Source organism: Stenella coeruleoalba (genome assembly GCF_951394435.1).
Source record: "Stenella coeruleoalba genome assembly, chromosome: 8".
NCBI classification, from domain to species: domain Eukaryota; kingdom Metazoa; phylum Chordata; class Mammalia; order Artiodactyla; family Delphinidae; genus Stenella; species Stenella coeruleoalba.
Genome location: NC_137154.1, coordinates 49,724,337 through 49,734,171, shown reverse-complemented (window position 1 = coordinate 49,734,171; position 9,835 = coordinate 49,724,337).

Below are 9,835 nucleotides of genomic sequence, written 5' to 3'. Positions count from 1 at the left end.
CCTGTTGAGTGTCTCTCATGCTTCACATCTCTCTGACTTCACTGTTTAAGACCTCTTGAACCAAATGTAAACGGTTCATGTCATTAGGTTAGATCCACCCAGATAATCCCCCTTTCTAAAAGTCAAATGTGCGGGACTTCCCTGGTGGCGCTGTGGTTAAGAATCCGCCTGCCGAGTCAGGGGATGCGGGTTCAAGCCCTGGTCCGGGAAGTTCCCACATGCCGCAGAGCAACGAAGCCCATGTGCCACAACTACCGAGCCTGCGCTCTAGAGCCTGTGAGCCACAACTACTGAGCCCACGTGCCACAACTACTGAAGCCCGCGCACCTAGAGCCTGTGCTCCGCAACAAGAGAAGCCACCACAATGAGAAGCCCGAGCACCACAATGAAGAGTAGCCCCTGCTCGCTGCAACTAGAGAAAGCCCGTGCCCAGCAACAAAGACCCAGTGCAGCCAAAAAATAATTAAAAAACAGAAAAAAATAATTTTTTTAAAGTCAAATGTGCTATATAAGTGGTCCCCAACTTTTTGACACCAGGGACTAGTTTCATGGAAGACAATTTTTCCACGGACTGGAGGCAGGGAGGATGGTTTGGGGATGATTCAAGCGCATTGATTTATTATGGTTTCTGTGCAGTCAAACCTCTCTGCTAATAATCTGTATTTGCAGCCGCTCCCCAGCGCTGGCATCACCACCTCAGCTCCACCTCAGATCATCCAGCATTAGATTCTCATAAGGAGTGCACAACCTAGATCCCTCGCATGCACAGTTCACAGTAAGGTTCGCACTCCTATGAGAATCTAATGCCACCGCTGATCTGACAGAAGGCAGAGCTCAGGCAGTAATGCAAGTGATGGGGAGTGGCTGTAAATACAGATGAAACTTCGCTCCCTCACCTGCCTCTCACCTCCTGCTGTGTGGCCCAGTTGCTAACAGGCCACAGACCAGTACCAGTCCGTGGCCTGGGGACTGGGGACCCCTGTGCTATATGACATAACCTAATCATGGAGTGCTATCCCATCGTATTCACAGAATTGGGGATTGTACAGGCCATGTGCACCAGGAAGCAGGAATCTTGGGGGACATCTTAGAATTCTGCCTACACAGGTATATTCATTCAATGAAACACTACTCAGCAATAAAAAGTAGTGAACTATTGATACACACAACATGGATGAATCTCAAAAATATTACGCTGAGTAAAAAAGAAGGCTTACACAAAGAGTACTCAGAGGAATTCAAGAACGGGCAACATTAGTCTGTAGTGGAAAAGAATCAGAAGAGTGGTTGCCTCTGAGGGAGCGGGCTTGGGATTGATTGGGAAGAGGCATGAAAGAACTTTCTGGGGTGATGGTAAGGGGTAGGGTTGCACAGATATATGCATGTGTCAAACTCATTGAATGGTACACTTAGATTTATTCATTTCACTATATGAAAATTTTACCTGAAAAATTAACAATAATTTTCTCTACTTAATGATATGCACACTGAAGTGTTAGGGGCCAAGTGTATGGATGTCTGCAACTTACTGTGAATGCATAAAAAATACAGTCTGAAAAATCTACATGCTCTGTGATTCTATTCTGGAAAAGGCAAAAATATAGAGACAGTATTGGAAAGGGGAGAGGGATTAATAGTTGAAACACAGGGGCAGTGAAACTATTCTGTATGACACTGTAATGGTGAATAAAGACATGTATTTGTCAAAAACTATAGAAACATATAACACAAAGAGTAAACCTTAATGTAAACTATGGACTTTAGTTAATAATAATATATCAATACTGGTTCATTAATAGTAACAGATATACAACACTAATGTAAGATGTTGATAATAGGAGAAACTAGGGTGGGGGAGGGGAGTATATGAGAACTTTCTCTATTATCTGCTCATTTTCTATGTTAATCCAAAATTGTCCTAAATCTATTAATTAAAAAAAAATCTGAAAAAAAATACAATGAATTGACAGAAAAATGCATAGATGGGTGGATATGTGATCAAGTGAATATAGTAAGATGTTAGACTCTAAGAAAAAATAAACTCATCTCTTTTGTACAAAAAGGTGATTAGAACTCCCAGCTCTTAAAATCGGCACGTGGAATCCAGGCTCTCTGGTAAGTGCACTCATATTGGTCATTTCATTCTAATTTTAAATTATGTTCCTCCTCCTTAGTCCTGAACCCTCAGAATCCATTCCCACATATATTTGCCAAATTTTATTGATATAAAAGATTGAAAAATCTTTTAATTCTTTTAGTGAGAAGGCCTTCTTGTGAATTTGAGCTCCTATTTGACCCTGATGCATGTTGGGGTCTGATTTTGATAATGAGTATGGAGACGATTAAGTCAGTGGGATGGGGCATGAGGAGACTTGGCTTCCTCTTGCCACATAATTCCCCATGGGAAGTCTACATATAGTCTTCACACCAGAGGGAAGCAACCTCATTGGACAGGGAGAGGGTGCTATAGTCTCTGGCTATTTTCAGTGGTAGGTTGGGGTTGTAAGAGAGATCACCAATTGCCTGCTGTGGTAGACAGCTTCTGACATGACTCCCAGAGATCCCTGCCTCCTGATGCTCATGCCCTGTGTAATCCCCTCTCCCTGGGTGTGAGCAGGAAGACATAGTAACTTGCTTCTAAGGAATAGAAATGGCAAAAGTGACAGAATGTCATTTCCAAGGATAGGTTATAAAAGGCTGACTTCAGTCTTGCTGGCATTCTCTCTGGCTCTTCCTACATGCTTGCCCTGATGGAGAGGCCCATAGGCCAAGGGAATGAGGGTAACCACTGGCAAACATCTGACAAGGACTGAGCCTTTCAGACTAACAGCCCTGGAGGAACTGAGTCCTGGCAACAACCATGTGAGTGAGCTTGGGGGAAATCATTCCTTAGTCAAGCCTTCATTTGAGACTGCAGAACTAGCACCTCGATTGCATCCTTGGGCGAGGCCCTTGAAGCAGAAGACTCAGGTTAGCCACACCCAGATTTCTTACCCACAGAAACTGTGACTTTATAAGTATGTGGTTTCTTTGCGGTTTTTTTGTTTTGCTTTGCGGTACGCGGGCCTCTCACTGTTGTGGCCTCTCCCGTTGCAGAGCACAGGCTCCGGACGCGCAAGCTCAGCGGCCATGGCTCACGGGCCTAGCCGCTCCGCGGCATGTGGGATCCTCCCGGACCTGGGCACGAACCCATGTCCCATGCATCGGCAGGCGGACTCTCAACCACTGCGCCACCAGGGAAGCCAAGTGTGTGTTGTTTTAAGCTAGTAAGTTTGGGGTAATTTGTTATGCAGCAATGGATAACTAATACACTTGCCTAATATCCATTCTCTCCTTATTCCTCAGCAACAGAGACTCTATTTTATTTGGGATACTTACATGCCCAGCTAAAATCATGCTGTTTCTAATCTCTCATTAAGTCTGATGTGACCATATGACTGAGTTCAGGCAGAAAAGAAGTAAGCAGAAGTGTTGCATGGAACTTCTGGAACGTTCCTTATAGGGAGATATCTCACTGAGAAATGTACCTTTTGTTTTCCTTCTTCCTCATTCTTGCCGCCTAGAAGGTGGATGTGATGACTGGAATTCCTGCAGCCATCTTAGAACATGAAGTAACTTTGAGGTTAGAAATCATACTCTAGGAAACAGAAAGGAAGAAGGAATATGAGTCCCTGATGTGCACTCAGCAGCCATACCAACACTGGACTCCTTACCTCCAGACTTACTTTAAGTGAAGAAGAAATAATCTGTTATCTTGTTTACACTATTGTTATTTTGGATTTTCCCTTATGTGCACCCAAAATAACCCTAACTCATAGAGGACTCAGGGCTCTCTTAGCCATGCACATCCTCTCATTTATCACCAACCCATGTCCCTCTTCCAAACAATACTCAAACTCTCACACAGGAGCAATCTTTGAGTTTGATTTTTACATTTTTCAATCTCTTTAAGCTTTCCACACCTCCTCACAATCCTTGCATTCCTCATTCTCTTTATACTGATCTCTGACAGTCCCCCAAGTCTGTGCTCTCAATGGACACTTCATTCCAGGTGCCACTAGTAATAAACTGATGAGCTGTTTTGCCCCTGAATGCCACTCCATCTCTGGATTTCCACTAACTCTAGTCCCAACAAAGCCACACAACTATTCCCAGATTCCAACTAGTACCCTGGGAGTTTGATGCCCTCAGCCAATCTAGTACCAATTTCTTTATCAATCAGTCATTAGTTACAAGCAACAGAAACTAACTTCATCTTATTTAAGCAAAATAAAATTTTATGTTAAACATATTACATTTATAAAACATATCTCAGGGGATTGCTGAAATGACTGGAGGACCAAATACAGAGCCACACAACTAGAAACAATGCCCTAAATTAAGCTGCATTGTTGTCTCCATGAGGACAGCCCCATCACCACTGCCCCTTGCACAGCTGGCATGGTTGGCACTGAACCCTCAATGCTGCCCAAAACAAGCTATGTCGGGGCCCTGCTGCACCTAGAACTAGATCTTGCTGTAAAGCCATTTCCCCTGGAGAGAATTCTTATGGTCACTGAGTGCTCACTTCCTTAGCTACAGAGTCATTAGCTTAGGCTGTGATCAAGGTACATGCTTGGCTGAGAATAGGTCAGGTGTCTGCACTCTGGTTTTAAGGGAAGTTCAGAGAGTATCTGGCATCTATTAGGTAGGGAATTCCCCTAACATAGGAAGTGGTTTCAGATGCCAGATGTCAAAAAAAATGCCAACTTTTTCCTACTCTCAGGCCAGGGTGCCAAGAAGGACTGGGAGAATCACACTTCCCTAATTTCTCTAGATCTTCCCAAATATTCCCATTATCACCTGTCAAACAGTCAATGTTTCCTAATCAATGCATTCACTCTAGAATGTGGCAGAGAACTTGGCTATAACCAATCTGCAGATCACATGGCTATCCTCCTGCGGCAGCCTCAGATTGCTGACCGTGAGCAGAGGCCTCCTTACCAGAGTTACAAATTGTCATGCTGTTCCTCATCTGCTTGTCCCCTCTTAAACCCCTTCCCAAGGTTGCCAGATGTGAATTATTTTACCACTTTTCTACTTAATCCTCTGCAGTTACAACCACAGGGCAATGGGGAAAGTTGAGGTCAAGCTCTAAGAGACAACATGCAGTAGTTTTCCCAGTTACTTCATTATCACCTAACAAGGACATCTCATTTCCAGGCTCAGAATGGAGGGATTCTCACTGCATCCCACCCTATATCAACAAGGCCAGTTCCTTTTTTAGGGTCTGCTGTTTGCATCACTGCATACCTTATACCTATTTTTTATTTGAATCTCTTTGTTTGGAAGTGACAGAAATCCAACTTGAAATAGATTAAACATAAAGAAGACTGTATTGGGTAACAAAATTCAATAAAGGGCTGAAGAACTAATTTGCAAAAAGAGTAAGGATGTCTCAGGAATAACTGGAACTAGGCTCTTAAATTCTAACATAAGTCTCTATATCTTTTGCCTCAGCTTCTTATTTATTCTTTCTTCACTCCAACCACCTTCCTTCTCTTCATGTTGGGGAACATGGCTGCAAACATTTCCTGAGCTTTACATTTATAGTTTTCACCATTCAAAAGAGAATGACTGGTTCCTCAATTCAAATAAGAAAAAAATGATGAGAAAGGGTTTTATTGACCCATCTTCACACAGTTACCCACACCTGGACCAGTTATGGCTGAGGGTAGGATTATGTAAGAACAATGGTTCCGTGGGTAGCCATGTTTGGAGGAGGATGTTTGGATGGAGGAGACAGTTCCCAAGAGAAAAGTTGTGCTGGGCTAACCACACTACAGATGTCCACGATGGTGGCCCTGAGGCAAGTCCTTTCTCATGCACAAAAGCTTGAATAAGCTTATCAATGTATGGCATGTTTGGTAGGATCAAACCCTTTTTTCCCCCTTCCCTTTTTAAAAAAAGAGCCATCTTGTGTCACCTTCTATATACCATTCTCTTGCCCAGACAACTAAAACATTCTAAGGAGAGCTTCCCCATAAGTTAAGTGCCTATGTGCCCACCAGATCGGAAGATCCTTAAAGAAAGCAACCAGGATTAATTTATCCCCATGTGTCGACTGCCCCATGATTCCATCATAGATCAGACACTCAAGAAATAGTTGTAGAACTGAGTTAAGATCTCTTCTCACTCTTCAGCGATCTCTGAGAACTGAACATTTTAGATGTTTAGGATCCCTGGAAAGGCCTAATGCTAGAAGCTAAAAATAAAAGTGGAAATTAATAGAAGACCGGGTAACTTAAGGTAGTGGTGGGAAGAAAAAAAATAGTCAGTAAGGGTTGTCCCCATAACAGAGAGATGAACAAGAGACTACAGGTTATGATAGACAGGTTGGGAATATACAGTTAATATATTTGCCTCCAACCTTCCCTGGACCCGAAATTATAGCAGGAGAGAAGAGCGATTGGGAAGAACATTGCTGATGGAGTTGGTAGATATATGGGGGTGAAAGGAATTTTAAGGTCCTTAAGCAGGACAAGAAATGTGCTAACTTTTCACTGATAGATAAGCTCCATCCTTTATTAGAAGGTCGACATGGATGTCTAATCAAGCTTGGCTTCTAATCATAGTTGTACAGTGATGACACTGAGGACATTGCTTCCGAGAGTGAGAAGATGCATTTCAAAGGTAAGGAGGCGCCATCACTTTCTGTTCTCCCCCTAGAGAGAGAAGGACTGACAGGAGTGCACTGGGTTAGTTAATCAGCCTGGTGCCCACATTCTGAGCCCTGGAGATCCTTGCTCAGAGTTCTGAGGGAGGCTAAGATCTGTGGCTGCTCTAGAAGTAGCCTGGGAATTCTCCAAGTGACCACAGGCAGGGAGAGTTCTCCAAGGCATGGGTCCTTTCTCCTCTGTTCTCAAGGTAATTCCGCTATCCAGGCTCGCAGAGTTGGGATCAGAGCAGCAGAAAAAGGACAGTCCCCACTGTACCCTCTCCCCAGGTTCCTTTTTGCATGCTGCTCCCTCTCTGGAAGGAATCCTCCCCACCATGACACACTCTCGCTGTTTTCACTTGTCCTCCAGGACTCCTCTCTGGGCATCAGTTTCTTCATCTGCAAAAATTAAGGGGTCAGGCTGGGTAACTCTGCAGGGCCCTGATATCTTCTGAATTCTCGAAGGTAGAAGTGATGCTGGGATGCAAAGACAGGAGTCCATGCCCAGATTATACGTCCAGGTATCAGGTGCAACAGATCAGAGGAGCTTGACTAGAGTGTGGTCTGGGTCTGTCAGTCACAGGCCTCAATCACTTGGTGAGAGAGAGAAGGGGTGGTGGTGGGAGCTAATTTATTTAATGTTTACTATGTGCCAGACACTGTTCAAACACTTCATATATATATATATATTTTTTAATAAATTTATATTTTTTGGCTGCGCTCAGTCTTGGTTGCTGTGCGCGGGCTTTCTCTAGTTGTGGCGAGCAGGGGCTACTCTTTGTTGTGGTGCGTGGGCTTCTTGTTGCAGTGGCTTCTCTTGTTGCAGAGCATGGGCTCTAGGCGCGCGGGCTTCAGTAGTTGCGGCACGCGGGCTTGGTAATTGTGGTTTGTGGGCTGTAGAGCACAGGCTCAGTAGTTGTGGCACATGGGCTTAGTTGCTCCGTGGCATGTGGGATCTTCCTGGACCAGGGCTTGAACCTTTGTCCCCTGCATCGGCAGGTGGATTCTTAACCACTGTGCCACCAGGGGAGTCCTACTTCATATATTTTAATTCACCTAATCATTAAAATAAACCAGGTTACAGGTGAAAAAGGTGAGGCACAGAGAGGTTGAATAACTTACCCTAAGTCATCCAGCTTGGAAGTGGCAGTGTCAGAGCCAGAACCCAGCAATCAGGCTCCAGAATCTGTCATCAGTTATGGAAGTGAGGACATGCTTAGCAAGGAGGCTTCACAGCAGGATTGCTGTGACAGTGTTTCATGTCAGAGCATTTTTAGTTCCCCAGGAGTGCACGCATTTGGGAGGGGTTCTCAGTCAGGATGAGCTCCCACATCAGATCACAGCCACTAGCCTCTCTGGTATGAGGCCCTTGCAAAGCCCAGCCCACTCTGCCTGTCTCCTTCTTTTATGGTGAGTTCTCAGGAAGCCCTCTTGGGTGTCCGCATATCACACACACACACACACACATGCACACAGCCTGGCCTCCAAAGTCCCCCCACCTCCACCACCTGAAACACCTGAACCCAACAGTGGACAGGGTTCAAAGCATTTTCTTGGGCTTCATCTCAGTTTCAGTGCCAATCAGCAGATACAAATGGCTCCTTGCAGAGAGAGGAGGCTCGAACTTCACAGTCCTGAGTCAGGGGAAGGGCAGCTCCTGCCCAGCCGACCCTGAAACATGCATGTTACCATAAAACTTCCAATCACAGCCATTTGTTTGATTATCTGTAAAGGTGTCAAGTATTTATAGGTTATACTGCTCAGAGCTCTTGGTTTTAAGTGTCAGAAGCCCAACTTAAAGCAGTTTAGACAGAACGAGGAACTTAATGGCTCAATGACCAAACTGTAGAAATGACAGGGATGGCTCATGGAAACAGAGACAGGTGGAACCAGGGCCTCATATCTCTGCTGGTCCCTGCATGAAAGCTTCAGTTGCTCCTTTGCTTCAGCTTTGTCCCTGTGGAAGGGATATGGCCCCTTGAAAATTCCTCAGATGAGGAAGGACTTTCTCCCAGGCAGAAGGTTGGCCCAGATGGAGGAAGTTTCCTGTCCTTGGGGACCGAGGGAATGAAGATGGGAGTATGATCCCTTTTCAGAGAGTGGGGAGTGGGAGGCTGGGGATGGGGATTCCTTCCCTAGAAACAAGGGCAGGATTCCCCAACACGAAGAGTTCAGCCTAGCCTTCACTAATTCATTCAACAAACAGATATGGGAAGGCCTATGATGTGCAGTGATGCCATAGACATCGTGGGTAGGCTGCAGAGAAAGTGATCAACATGAGGACACAGCTCTGCCCTGAGACCTTGCACTTCATTGCAAATACTTCAACAAGGTGAGTAACCAAAAGAGAGGGAGGTACTGTGGGACACCCAACCTAGTCTAGGGGTATCAGGGAAGGCTTCCAGGAAGCAGTGACTTCCAAGTTGATACCCAGTGGACAAACAAGCGTCAACCAGGTTTTGGCTGGCTTTTTGGCAGGGGATGGGGGGAGTGTGGTGGGATGGAGACTGGAATGAACATTCCAGCCAGAGAGAACAGCTCTGAACTAAAAGATCAATGTGTGAGGGCTGCAAAGAAAACCACGGTGAGGAGGAAGCAGACTGGAGCACTGGCATGGAGGACATTGTGGGCCAGAATGGATTTGATCCTGAGGGCAATGGAGAGCCATGGGAGGTCTAAGGAAGAGAGCAGTGGCACTGTCTGATTTCCCAATTGTGAGATCACTTGGGTCCCTGGGTCAAGGTAGAGAGGTGCACCTCCCACACCAGTGGAGAGAACATTTTGAATCAGTTTTGCTCTCAGTTTTAGAAGCTTAGACCTAAAAATAATTAGAGAAAATACCTCAAAGAAACACCCTGAAAAGGAGTGGTTACAGAAAGGGGGATAGGTGTCCTTGTGTTAAGCAAAGAATGAGTGGCCAGGGAAGTGAATCACCTGAGGGTGGGCATGCTCCCCACTGTGCTGGTAAGCTGGGGGGAGGGATTCCAGGAGCCGTCTCTCAACCCCCGAGGACTCTGGTTGGTGACAAGGGGGCCCCCCTGCCTTCTTGCTGGGTCTCCACTTCTCCACCTGCAGAACTTGCCAAGATTGGGTGCAGGAGGCTGGGGGTTGGGTGGGAAAGCTGCTAAATCCTCCTTA